This window comes from Pelodiscus sinensis, chromosome 17 (genome assembly GCF_049634645.1).
Source record: "Pelodiscus sinensis isolate JC-2024 chromosome 17, ASM4963464v1, whole genome shotgun sequence".
NCBI lineage: Eukaryota > Metazoa > Chordata > Testudines > Trionychidae > Pelodiscus > Pelodiscus sinensis.
In genome coordinates, this window is record NC_134727.1 from 39,759,384 (window position 1) to 39,773,958 (window position 14,575).

A 14,575-nucleotide genomic window follows, 5' to 3' on the forward strand; every position below is an offset into this window, starting at 1 on the left:
AATACTGATCCACCTTGGTCATTTTTTAATCTCCCAGGCAAACTGTGAGCATTGAGAGGTTTACTGGCCTGCAGGATACCACCGGGAAGAGAATGCCCTCTAGGCCACTTCCTCTGCTGGTCACTTGCCCGGGGCACAGGCAGTGACAACCTGGGTTCCTCACTGAAGGCGTCGGTGTACTTCGTCTCAGGCCGGCGTTTGGTCAAGAGTTCATTGGGCTCGCGGCCCTGTCAGCCCCAGCTACTCCCATTCTTTGTGGGCTGTCCTGTCTGTGTGTGAGACTAGAGGGGAGGATTGAAAGCAGGCGATAAATGCAGAAAATATTTCTGATGCCCTTGTTTCGAAACCAGACAACGTGGGTGGGGTGTAATCGCCTTGGCTGGACCAACTTCTATTGGTGGGAGAGACCAGCTTGCACCGCACTTGCAAGCTGGTCTCTCTTCCCATGCAAAGCTTGGTCTGGTAACAGGTATTACGTCCCCCACTTCACCTCTCTAACACCCTGGGATTTCCACAGCTACACCACCACTGCGCACAACAATGTTTAAGAATCGAAAGCAGCGAGGTCTTCTTGAGTATCCATCCAGCTAAAGACAAGATCTGAGCTGGCCTCCCCGACCAAAAATCGACACACTCAGCTGGCTATGCATCGCGAGGTCCTGTAAGCTGGAGAGGTCCAGAAAGAACAGCTCTGGGTGCTCTCTGCATTTGTAAAGCAGACGAGAAAGGGATATCTCTAGCTCTGATCTTCTACTAACCACGGTGGCGTTGACCGGCGCACGACGGTGTATAACGCACTGAGCGCACGCCCCTTTGTTACTGCAGAAGTGTCAATCCCTGGAAACAAAAGAATCGAGACCCATTTAGATACCAGCGCCCCATTAGTTAGCAATTCAGACTGACTTCAAAAAGCAAGCCCTTAGTCTCCAATGATATCTGTCTGACAACTACTTAATCTTGGCAAGAACGGCGTTCAACCAGCCTGTCATCAAGGCAGGCTCTCAGTGCTAGCGCTAGAAAAAAGAGAAAGAGAGAGAGAGAGTCTAGGAGCTTCAATCACTTAGGAGAAATTATAACTTTTTAGCAAACTGTCTGAAGCTCGCATTTACCATACTGAACAGACGATGACAGTTCCTCCATAGACGGAGTGGTGCAATGCAAAATGCCAGCTTCCAGGCGATTCTCTCCCATTTCGGAGGCTGTCGCAAGCCATCAAATTAATGTTGAAATAATTGTCACTTGTGAATACCTGCCACTGCAACCGAGTGGGGTATTTAAAAAAAAAGCCTCGTTGATCAACCTCACAAAATGTTCTGAACATTTTTTAAAAAGTTCCACTCTGGTGTGATTCCATTGCATATTCATTTCAGCGCCGAGAACTTTTCCTAAGAACACAAAGATGGAGATTTTAAAGCCTGCCTAGGAAAGCAGTGTTAGCCTCGCTATCGGAGTCTCAGTTTTCAAGTACCTAAAACAGTGTTACAAGGAGGAGGGAGAAAAATTGTTCTCCTTGGTCTCTCATGATAGGCCAAGAAGCAATAGGCTTAAACTGCAGCAAGGGAGGTTTAGGTTGGACATTAAGAAAAACTTCCTACCTGTCAGGGTGGAATAAATTGCCTAGGGAGGTTGTGGAATCTCCATCACTGGTGGTATTTAAGAGCAGGTTAGATAGACATCTATCAGGGATGATTGAAAGCTTCAGAGAGTTAGTCTGTACAGGATCAACTTAAAAAACAACAAATAGTCTGGTAGCACTTTAAAGACTAACAAAGCATGTAGATGGGATCATGCGCTTTCGTGGGCACAGCCCACTTCTTCAGATGACTGGACTAGATTTAGCTGATGCTTGGTCCTTCCATGAGGGCAGGAGACTGGACTTGATGACCTCTTGAGTTCCCTTCCAGTTCTAGGAGTCTATGAGACTACGGCTATGTCTAGACTGCAGGCTTCTTTCGGAAGAAGCTTTTCTGGAAGAGCTCTTCCGAAAAAACTTTTTCCGAAAGGGAGTGTCCAAACTGCAAAAGCACATTGAAAAAGTGATCTGCTTTTTCAAAAGATAGCTTCAACACTGAATGGATGCTAGGCTCGCATGTAAGCTGTGATTACTATGGACGGTGTGGCCAACAGGGCGTGTGTGCTTTTTCCTCTTCTTTCGAAAGAACTCCCTCTTCCCCATCCACACACGCCTTTTTCTGAAATAGCTCATAGAAAGAGGTTTACCAATGCTGGAAAACCCCCTCTGTTCTTTTGATTTTTTTTTGAAAGTAACGCGATTGCAGCGTGGAGTGAAATTTCCATTTTTCCAAAAAAACCTCTGCAGTGTAAACATACCCTATGATTCTATGATTATTTGACATAGATGTGTTTTTATTACAGAAAAATCAAACAAAGATTCTCTAGTGCTTACTTAGCGGAATTTGGAGTAAAATTTAGGATCCTTCTCTATCCTTTTAATTTCCATAAAAAACTTCAATTTGGTGAAATTCCCTTTAGCTGTGTCTGCAGATGTAAGCAGGTTTGCCAATTCCTGTGGCCCAGATAAGACACTTTCCCCATAATTTGGAGAAAGTACCTTGAATCCATGTCGCTTCCAGTGGGAGTAAGGATCTGTGTTTGGACAGTCTTGATTTAACGAGTACTCTGGCAGATTCTTTGTTATGGTTCTGCATTGATACAAATAGGATACCCCTCCAACATACAATTTATTGGTAAATAATGCGCTGGAGGCTAGGGATATAATAATAACTTAATGAGCCCTGCTGAATATTCTGTTGTGCTACTGAATTATTTAAAGTGTGTATCGTTTTTTTATTTTAAATGTACATTGCCAGTCTGCGTGCTCCGTTACTTGAAGTTACATTGTTTTGCCTCCGTGACTAGTCTGTGGACAGTTTGTTGTAAATATTGGAACTTCAGAAGTTGTGTGGGAATGATTAGCTGTATAAATGTATGTGGGATTGCTTCTTTTCCCTGCATGGAAGGCTCATTTGTGTAATTAATGGAGCTGGTGCAAATGTTGAATGTTACAGTTAAATGTGTACTTTGAAATTGACTCTCAGAGGCTTTTGAATGCTTGTGCTAGTAAACGAACATGAGACAATACAAAGCATTAGGATTATAGGTTGGGAAAGAAAGCTGTTTGAGTAGATGGGTCTTTGGCTGGATTTTTGGATTGATCTTATGTCTATTGAAGTATTACTACAAGCTGCTTTTGCTAGCGGGACACGGCTGTTATTTCCCTGCGGCTATAACACCTCTCAAGTTTATAAGGGCCCTTCTCTAACTCTTGCTAACGTTCATGGGAATTGTTCCATTTGAATCAATGGGAATTAGACCGCACCTAATGGAGTAATGGACTTCACAAGAAGGCTAATTTCCCATACAGTTTCAAAACACCCTTTAACTCTCCACAGTTCTCATGTAAAGGCTCGCTTCTGTACCGCATTTAAGTATGGGCTTAATTCAAGCACACAGTTTAGAGATACAGCCTTAATTAAGTCTTTTGCTGAATAAGGAGGGGATTATTTACACACTTAAAATTAAACACATGTATTGAAAATAAATACAGGTTGAAGCTCTTTAGTTCAGCACCATAGAGACCTGACCGGTGCCAAACCAGAGACTTTCCCGGACTATGGGAGGTCAATATTTTCTAGCAGCATTATCATCACACTGCCATTGCACACTGGGCTGTTAGAGATATTTAGGGGTAAATTAGAGCTAAATAACAGCACAGGACACTGAGAGCCAAGACTAGTAGCTGTAAACAAACTTTATGGGACCGCGGGAAAATTGGTCACATCCATGATAAGTGGACATCTGGCTCACTAACATCATGCCAGACCACGGATGGACCAGAGAGGTTCAACCTGTATTGACAATATATTTTGTTTAATCATAGAATCATAACTCATAGAACACTAAAACTGGAAGGGACCTCAAGGGGTCATCAAGTCCAGTCCCCTGCCCTCATGGCAGGACCAAGCACCATCTAGATCATCCCTGACAGGTGTCTGTCCAACCTGCTCTTCAATATCTCCAGAGATGGAGATTCCACAACCTCCCTAGGCAATTTATTCCAGTGTTTAATCACCCCGACAGTTAAGAAGTATTTCCTAATGTACAACCTAAGCCTCCCTCGCTGCAGTTTAAGCCCATTGCTTCTTGTCCTATCCTCAGAGGCCAAGGAGAACAATTTTTCCCCCTCCTCCCTGTGATACTCTTTTAGGTACAGCCTCTCTCCGACTTATGAACTGGTTACGGACCAAGCAATTGGTCGGAACTCAGTTTCTTCGGAAGTCAGACCCCATTGAGTTACATGCGACCGCACTGTTCGTAAGCGTGGATCGTGTTTGTAACTCAGGGTCTGCCATTTACGACAGTTTCTGTCGTAACTGCGAACAATCTTAAGTTGACTGTTCGCAACTTGGGGATCGGCTGTACTTGAAAACCGCTATCATGTCTCCTCTGTCTTCTCTTTTCCAAAGTAAACAAGCCCAATTCTTTCAGTCTGCCCTCATAGCTCATGTTTTCTAGACCTTTCATAATTTTTGCTGCTCTTCTCTGCACCTTCTCCAATTTCTCCACATCCTCATCATCTTCATCAATAATCCTCTTATATCACATTTTATTCCTAATCCTCAAAGCATTTAATAAATTAATGAAAGTATAATAAACCCCCATTTTATGGGAGGGAAAACTGAGGCCTAGGGAAGGGCTATGACTTTCCAAAGTCTTTTACAAGAAGGAGTTGTGTGTGTCAGGTTAGGAGGGCAAGACTCATTCAAAAGACAAATACATTATTCTCATTCTTAAAATCAGAATTGCGCTATCTTTTTTGAGATTTGAAAAATGTCATGAGGTCTACAGAGCAGGAAAGTGATCTGCAAAGTTTCTCACTGAGATTCTGATTTCGAAATGGAGTCACAATTTCACCATTCAAAAACATTTCAGCCCGATCTGGAGGGAAGGTCAAAAGCGTGTTTTAGTGGAGTCCAGCTACCAATGCCTGTGCCTCCCTCAAATTAAACACTCTATACAAAATGTTACACAACTTAAAAAAAACCCCAATATTAAAATATCTGAAAACGAACCAAAAAAGGGGCATAGCCAATTTCCTCCTGCCATGAAATCTTCTCTCTCTCCCGGTACACTGATATCATTCAATCCATCATAATGACGTCACTTAGAGTTTTCAAAACTGTCTGCAAAGGTCAAAAATGACAAATGACTCTGGCATCACAGAATTCTATTTTCTATTGAAAGGATCTGTCGGTAGTATGCGAAATCAATACCATTTTCTACACTATCACATACTGCAAAACAATCTGTGTATGCCAGTTGATACACAATAGAATATATACAGTAATAAATATATACTTTCTCTATATATTTATAGGTAGACCCTACATCTACTATATATTTGAGAGAGTTTGTGAGTCTGTTTGCCTGTCTGTCCCTCCGTCCATCCATCTGTGAGTCTATTTGTTCAAGAACTCCTTTGGTAGGCAGCTTCCTCTTATCATCACTTAATGCAAAGTCAGGGTTTGGTTGTGCCAGGAGAATGGGATGTGTGTGAAATGTGACTGTTTCTCATCAATCAGAAAGGGAGGGGGGTGATAGCAGGGAGAGTTATACTCCAGAATGGCCACAGGGGGGTAGCAAGCAAGGACATCACAGACAGCCCCACAGAACTAAGGAGCAGCTGCTAGCTGGGCAGAGCAGCCTCTGCCGCCCCAGGCTGGCCCTGGGGAGCAATACTGTGCCTGACTCCTACCCCCCCCATGTCTCCAAGCCCATACCTGTATCCTTCACGCCCCAAGCCCCTTGTCGTGAGGGCCCCAAGCAATGCCAGCTAAATCTTCTTGGACCCTAATATAAACCGACATCACCATCGACTCAACAAATGTAATAACACAAACAATTTACATTCCTGCGATGTTCTTTTATACCTCCACTATCAGAAAACTAATAGAACTCTGGGGGGACATCATCTTTACTATGCCTCTTCTGCTGTGGGCTACATTTTGTGCCTACAATGGAGTTATGCTGATGGAGAAACCCCGCCCCCCCAAATATATATGAAATTAAGAGTATGCAACCCCCCCCCGCTCCCACCCCCAAAAAAGTCCAACATAATTCTGTTATAGAACAGAAGAAGGGAACCCGTTTCAGGGTGACCGATTCATGTGAACTTTAGGGACCCTTTCATGACAGCACAAGTTAGAATAGCCTTGTGGCTGATCTAGTTTGTATCAAAGATTGCACCGACTTCCCACGGGCCTAAGGGTTGGTGAGGCATAAGCCCAAAGGTGGCCCAATGCCTCCTGTATTCTCCCCTTTCCTGAATCAGGTGCGGTCCAAGCCCCTCTATTTAAAACCCCTCTTCTGCTTTGATTCCAGTTTTCCCAGAAAAATTCGATCTTGGGTTAAAATGTTTCACAGGGCCTATTTGTGAGCGAGGGGAGCAGGGAAAGCAATACACGGAGACTCACTTTATCCTCACCTCCGATGAAAGCAGCTGAAATGTTCATGGCTTACGCAGGCAGTTTTGCTCACTTCCAGCAGGGCTAGCCTTGTTCCAAAGGGGAGTTACTTAAGTTACGAGAAAAGCATGTGGGGAGTTAAAAATAAGTTTGTGACAATAAAAATGTGGCCTTTGTTTTGTGCATTACCGGTAAAACATGTCTATTGTTCTTTCATCCTGCCACTTAATAATATCTGAAGCAGTTGCCTTAGAGACAATGTCGCAGTTATTAGTAATCAGGAAAAATTAATGCACTGCCAGGAATTCCTAGGGTAAATGTGCTTATTCTCGCACTCTCTGGGTTATTATTCCCATTGTCTGCCACGTTGTGTCATTAGGGGCAGTGGATACATTCTTTAACCAAAATGGAAGAATTCATTATGGCAAGTTTTTCAGCCTGTCACTTTAAGACGGTCCCTGATTCAGTAGCATAACTATGTTTTATGGACAGTGCCATGATGCTGTAGTGGCTACGCATAGGGGGAAGGAAATCTGGAAAGGTTAGCTGTCAGAAAAGAGCAGATGCTCTTTATTTTCTCCAAGCAATCTGGATCTTCCTGTCTGTGCAACAGCGGGTCCCATCGTACTCGGAATGGTGAGCCGTGGTTTTAAAAGTCCCCGAGTGCTTTTAAAGCTGTCAGCACCATTATCAGTCACGAGGCAACTCGCTTTTTAGCCAAGCTCCTGTTTTCCAGTGGGCAAGGAAGGTCCCCCTAGATAGTTACTTGCGTTGTACAGTAGCTGGGCTGATTTGGTTTCTTTTCGGTTGGTTTCTTTTCTTTAGATAGATAGATAAATAAATGGGGGGCGGGTGGGAAGGTGGCGGGAATGGATAGATGGACAAAACCAACTTCTTCAGATGATGAGCTGGAGAGGGATAGCAGAAACCCAGTGTTTTATAATGGAAAAAAGGGGGAAAAAAGGTACCTGTCAATTGTAATCGTAAGAGGCAGGCAGTGCGCTAAGACAATTGATGCTCATGCATTTCACTGTTGCCCGCTCCTCCGGCCTACCTTCCCCTCCTCATAAGAATGGCCATGATGGGTCAGACCAAAGATCCATCTAGCCCAGTGTCCTGTCTGCCCACAGTGGCCAGTGCCAGCTGCCCTAGAGGGAGTGAACAGAACAGGGAATCCTCACGTGATCCCTCCCCCATTACCTATTCCCAGCCTCTGACAAACAGAGGCTAGGGGCACCATCCCTGCACAGCCTGGCTAATAAGTATTGATAGATCTGCCCGTCTCATTCTTTTTTGAACCCTATTTAAGTCCTGGTCTTCACAACATCCTCTGGCGAGGAGTTCCACAGGTTGACTGTGCGCTGCGTGAAGAAAAACTTCCTTTTGTGTTTTAAGCCTGCTGCCTATTCATTTCATTTGATGACCCCCTAGTTCTTGTGTTACGGGGTCCTCATTTTGACTACTGCATTGCAAAGAGCGTGTGCACCTGGCCGGGAGGGACTGTTGTCTTGCTGCACTTGTCCAGCACTTATCCCGGCAGGGGCCTGATCCCTAATCGAGGCCTTTGGCTCCTCGCGTAACGCATGATAATCGCAAAAGCCCCACAGGGGCTGGTCAGGGACAAACTCCTTTTCTGTTTTCAGGCCGGGAGTGGGGATAGCTGTTGGGCGGGTAGGAGCCCTTCCACCCCTGCTCCCTCCACACCCTGCACGAGGCCTGTCACTGTGGGGTACAGCTACACCACAGAGAAGACCGACCCGCTGGAGGTCAATCTTCTAGCATTCGACCCTGCTGGCGTCCAGTACCCCTCATTCTGTGAGGCGTAAGGGAAGCCAACGGCAGCGTGTGCTCCTGTCGGCTTCCCGCAGTGTAGACACCGCGGTGGGGTGGCGTGAGGTAAACTGAGTCCCGCTGCGGTTTCTCCATAGCTGGTTGGCGTACCTTAAGTCTAGTGTAGCCCAGGCCTAGAAGTCCCTGCCGGAGGGACTGGTCCACTGACATGCTGCTGGAATCTCCTGCTGCCCTGAGAGGACAGGAGGGTGAAGAGGGGCAGACCCCCCCCCTTTACACAGGGCGCGAGTGAGATTTGAGTAGCGCAAAAGGCCTCCGTGGTTCCTGTGCCGAGGGAAGAAGTTCAACCCACGTCAGCAGCCACACAAGTTTCCAGCTTGCCACAAACGTGATGTTCGGTTGCACTATTTGGATAGTCCTAGCCACACTCACATGGCCGCTTCCTCTCCGGTGTGGGGACCAGAGGGCCGAATTCAACCTCCTGCGGCCAGCGGGGGCAGTGAATGTTTAAGCAAGGTTCCCATTTGGGGTCCGTAGTCCACAACTCGGAACTCTGCCTCAAGGAAGTCTCATGGTTTCCCCTCACGCTGCGGCCCCCGGCTTGCCTGGATGCAGCCCCCGAGACTCAGGGCCCCCGCCAGCATTGAGGGACCCCAATGGCCCTCCACGGAGCTGGAACACACAAAATCAACTAGGCAGGGACTCCTCAGGCTCTGGGGTACGAGGGGATGGTAGGGAGTGTCTGTCTCCTCCTCAGTCGGGGGCCATGTCAGTGAGGGGTTTGTTCTCTTCTCACTCGTGTGACCCCCGACTGATTTTTCTGTGGGTCAGCGACCCCTGACCCAAAAAGAGTTCCCCACCCCTGCCTTACCCCAGCAGCTCTGGGATGGATAGCTCAGTGGTTTGAGCATTGGTCTGCTACACCCAAGGTTGTGAGTTCAGTCCTTGCAGGGCATTTAGGTCTCAGGGCAAATTTGTCAGGGATGGTACTTAGTTTTGCCGTGAGGGCAGGGAAGCGGACTTGCGGACAGGCTCCCTTCCAGCTCTATGAGCTAGGTGTATATTATATCTCCAGACCCATTCTGAGAGAGCAAGAGGAAATCAGGAAAGACCTCTTGGCTGGCCAATTTTTCCGGAAAATCAGCCGCTTTTGCGGAAAAACTTGCCAGCCGTCTACACTGGCCGCTTGAATTTCCGCAAAAAGCACTGACTTCCTATTGTCTGAAATCAGTGCTTCTTGCGGAAATGCTATGCTGCTCCCATTCGGGCAAAAGTCCTTTTGCACAAAGCTTATGTGCAAATGGGCCAGTGTAGACAGCTCAGATTTGTTTTCCACTAAAAAGCCCCGATCGCGAAAATGGCGATCGGGGCTTTTTGCAGAAAAGTGCATCTAGATTGGCACGGACGCTTTGCTGCAAAAAGTGCTTTTGTGGAAACGCGTCCTGCCAATCTAGACGCTCTGTTCCGAAAATGCTTTTAACAGAAAACTTCTCCGTTAAAAGCATTTCCGGAAAATCATGCCCGTCTAGACACAGCCCTTGAGTCCCTTGCTCTGAACAGCAGTGGTGGGGCTCTACCTGTGTTTCCAGCCCGCCTCATGACAAAGTTTCCTCGGTAAACGTTGCCTTGTCGGTGTCACACGAGCCGGGTGGGGGTTCTGAATGGACAATCGAGGCAGGAATGCCTGTGTAGGGGTGATTAGTCTGCTGGTGCCAATTGCTCCCTGCTCTGCTTAATTTACAAACGGGGGTGATGAAATTGTTGTTTTAAAGGGACAAAAGGCGCATGGAGCTCAGCAGCTTTATCAGCGGAGAGTCCCAGGGACTGACGCACCCCGGATGTCTCTTGTGGTGGGATGAAATGGAGCAAGGCGGGGACATATCTGTGCTAGTCCATATAAAAGATGCTGGGATCCTGCAGCAGGATGAATTTTGAGGCAAGACCTTTTCTCTTCAGTACGTCACTGTACATAGGAGGGGGAGGATTAACCCCCAAGATCTTGGATCCAGGTTATGTGAGGGGATGCTCTGTTCTGCCCTGCCCACCCATTCCCGCCCACGCCAGCCTCACTGGGAGCTCGAAAGGACTCACAATGAGCATGACCAGCTAAAATCCCAGGCTCTCCCTAGCATTCGTCGTTCAGAAAGACACAAAGCGCCGAGACAACGTTTACAACCGGCCCGAGCCACAACCCCCCGTTCTCATGTGGGTTTCAGACACCAGCGCCAGTGCCGGGCGTTGGGCTATGGCTTCTCGGGCTCTGCCGGAAAAGATGTGCGCTTAAGATCTGCCCTTAGAACAACACAGGCTCCTCCCGACATGAAGAGGTGGGGTCTGAGGGCAGAATTCCACTCCGGGGCTTCTGTTGGCCACTTGCTAATGGGTCTAAGCCAACGTTTCATTCCCCCGGCCCAGCGCTGGTTCCCCTGCGTGGAATACGTTTGTGGGTCGATACGTGGTGCTAGAAAGTGAAGGACTCTCGACACGAGCGGGAGACAGGCCGGCTGCAGGCCGGGGCTCTGTAAGTCGGCTTGCAGGGTTCTGCCAGGGCGTTGTGTTTCACACCGGGCGCCTCCCTTGTGTGTTTGCCGCCGCCAGGCATGATTGTGTGGAGATTTCGAACAAGTGTCTCGTTAAACGGGAGGGAGGGACCTTTTTGGGGTCAGGGGCCACCTGACCCACTGAAAAATCAGTTGGGGGCCACACCCAAGTGAGGAGCAAAACACAGCAGTAAAAGAACACCTCGCTGATGTGCCCCCGCCTGAGAAGCAGAAGGACCCTCCCCCGCCATCCCCACACACACCAGAGCCTGGGGGGGCCTGGGCTAGTAGATTGTGTGGGGGGAAATCCTCCAGGCAGCACTTGACTGTGCCAGCCAGGGGAGGGGGAATGGCAGTGCACAAAGCCACTCCCCCCACAGGCAGCATCCATGGACCACATCTGGCTCTGGCTTGCCTGAGTCTGGCCTATGAGGCTGGGGGCTTCCCCCCCATAGCGTGGAGCTAGAGCTGGTGCTCCAGCCCCACAGGGGGCAGTGGGGCTGGAGCGCCAACGTGGGCTCCCCAATGCTTGTGGGGGGGATCTTTGAGCTTTGGGGGCAGGATCCAGGCAAGCCAGGAGCTGGATCTGGCACAGGCCTTAGGTTTCCCGCCACAGGTCTGCTAGGAAATAGGAGGTAACCAGAATTCAGACCAAATATTGATCATGAAAACTGAAACTCTCCTGATTGCAGCTACTTTTGTGGTTTGTGACTCACTTGCTTTCACTTCCTGCTTTTGTTACCAAGTTGAAACCCAGGCCAGTTTCACTGAAAAGTTCCCAGACGTCGCGGGCCTGCAGCTTCTCTCCTGGACTGGGGTGTAAACCAAGACTGAACCCCCAAGGCAGTAGAGTTTACTCTGGTGCAAGCGAGAGGAGACTGCATCCCTGTGAGTGAACCGGACCAGGGTCTGGTTTTGCAGGGAAAGGCTGAACGTGGGTTTGCCGGATTTCAAAGCACAGCCCAGGGAAACGTGTCCGTTTCCGCTGAATCGCACGTTGAGGTGTTGGGCCGTTCGAAACCCAGCAAACGAAGTGAGACAGGAAAGGCGCCGAAAAAGATAAAGAACCCTCCCTCCCAAACCCGGTGTGTCATGAAACAGCAAACCATGTTCCCACGAACCCATGCGAAACAAAGCAGAACATCCTGCAGCGATAGGTAGCTGTGGCCTTCCAACCTGATAAACGCGTCAGGGTTTGAACACAGTGTTACAAAGGGGGAAATCCGATGCATCGCAGGAGCACTTCCTTGTAGTATAAGAATTTGTGTTGCGCTATGCTAGTGTAACCCACACACCTAGGCTATGTCTACACTGGCGCGATCTTGCGCCAGATATATGCAAATGAGGCTAAGTGTGGAATATCGCACAGCCTCATTTGCATATCTAGTGAGCTGCCATTTTTGCAGAAGAGGCTCTTGTGCTAGAAGGAGCATCTACACTGCCCCTTCTTGCACAAGAAAAACCCTCTAGCGCAGTGCCGCTATGCTGATTATTTTCAGGAATAAGGGCATTGCGCAAGAGGGTTTTTCTTGTGCAAGAAGGGGCAGTGTAGACAGCTCCTTCTGGTTCAAGAGTATCTTCTGCAAAATGGCGGCTCATTAGATATGCAAATCAGGCTCGGCGATATTCCACGCTTAGCCTCATTTGCATATCTCTGGCGCAAGATCGTGCCAGTGTAGACATAGCCCTAGTGTGGTTACTGAGCAATGCAAGAGGTACTTAGACCACAGCAACAGTTAAGACCAGGAGCTCTCTACAGCACGTGCTGGCAGCCACCAGGCTTTTAGCTCAGAGGATAGAGGCTCTTATACTCAGCTTCAGAGGTCCCAGGTTCAAATCTGCCGGCAGTTACACTAGCACCAGCAGCTCTCAACCAAGATCAATACCCAGTTGTGCTAGGTGCTGTCCAGACACTACGCTAAAGAGTTTACTATCTTAAAGCCTCCTTGTTAATCACTTTCCCCTTAAAGCATCCTTGTTAATCACTTTCCCCCTCTCAGAGCAGTGACCTGAATATTAAGTCCCATTAAAATCAGTCCCCTTAAAATCAGTTAGCAGTTAGCACTGATGGGAGCAAAGGGTTCATTCAGGGATCCTAAACAAACACAGATTAAGTGACTTGACCAAGGTCTCTTAGGCAGGATGTAGCAGAGCAAGGAAGGCTCGCTGAATTGCAGTCTAACCGTAACACAGTTCTTCCTGTTTTAATGCTAATCTTCTTTCTTATCTATTTTCAGACGTATAGGTAGCCTTCTCGTTTTAACCTTTTATTTTAAAAAGCTCCATTTTTTTTCAAACCATGTAATTTGATTGGGAAGAAATAGCCACTTTTAACATTGTCATTTTCGACAAATTGTATTTATGTATGCATAAGCTGCATGCAATTTCACACCGCTGTAATGTGTCTGCATTCTCCCACTGTCCGTTTTAACACTTAGCATCTTCCTTTGCTAGCTATTAAAGAGGGAGGCAAATTAAAAACTTCAAGCCACAAGGAGGAATTTCCCAGAGAGAAGAAAACTGTTATAAATGGTTTTCTCTCCTGCCTCAGTCATTTCTGTTTTCTCATTGTTGTTCAAAGATATTGCACACACTTTAAAAAAAATGTAGCCAAGTAACATAGGGGTTGCCTTAGGACGCATTTGCTATCTGCAGTCATACTAACAAACATGGTGTGTAGAGGAAAAGGAGAAAAATTGGTTCTGTGACACTGGGCATCATTGGTAGACAGCTTCTCAACACAGCTGGGTGGCACAGTTCAGGACAGCTGCACCTGCATCCCCCGTATGCAGTCCCTCCAAAGCACACACTCCAGCCGTCACTTCTCTTGGGTGGACACCCATATTCCCTCTAATCTTTTCCAGCCACGTGCAGATTTTTTCCATCCATGTGCGGAATAATTTTATGTGCACTGAGGCAGGTGTGAATGTGTACCACCAACAGAAACAAATCCTAGCTGTGGGTGCTCTGCTAATCAGCCAACCACCATGGGAACCTCTCCTGAGTGTCCGCACAAACACACAGCTTGCAGGGAACACTGGTAGAGACTTGCGTATCTCTACCTTTTGACTGGGTTTTTAAGAGGCTACCCAATTCCCTCTTTCTACTGTGCATTCCCCAGGAAACCAGATGGCCTAAACAAGGCAATAGCCAGCAGTTATAAATTGCCACCCAGCCCTTTATAAGCAAGCATAATTTATTCTTAAGCAAAAGCATTTCTGAGGAAACATATTTAAAGAATAAAGAAATAAAAATGTACCAGAGGTCACCCATTAGCCTTATGGGGCCTTACTAGGACAAGTTATTCCAATCTGGATCAGAAAGAAGGGCCGAAGTCAGCTTAAACTCAGGGCTATTTGTCACAAAGTTGTTTCTTTGTTTGTTGTTCTCAGGAGAATCTAGCTTGAATCAGTCTATGCAAGCCTGCCTTGGAGGCTGCATCTCTCTGTTGGATTACAGTCTGGCTCAATTGCTTTAATCACTGCCCACTGCTTTTAGTTCCTGGAGGGGCTGCAGTAGGCCTGGGAGTAGAACAGTCATACATAAACCATTCATTGCAAACACCCGTGGAATCCTAGCACATTAGATCTGGAAGGGACCTTGAGAGCTCATCGAGTCCTGTCCCCTGCCCGCACGGCATGAATAGACCTGAAAGATACTGCCTGGGGTTGAAGTCTTTGGCCCCCCCCCCCCCTATAAAGTAGTCGCATTCACCGCTGGCCCACAATAACACATCACAGAGAATGCGCTTATTAAATT

General features: G+C 47.4%; 1 long non-coding RNA gene across 1 annotated transcript; it reads right to left on the reverse strand.

Annotated features, from left to right (window-relative positions):
- Window positions 1-1,089: 1,089 nt before the first annotated feature.
- Window positions 1,090-5,322, reverse strand: LOC142818682 (uncharacterized). Its single transcript, XR_012896269.1, has 2 exons — window positions 5,094-5,322; window positions 1,090-1,385 (listed from the first exon to the last, which is right to left on the reverse strand). It is a non-coding gene; the product is annotated as an uncharacterized LOC142818682 (long non-coding RNA).
- Window positions 5,323-14,575: the final 9,253 nt, after the last annotated feature.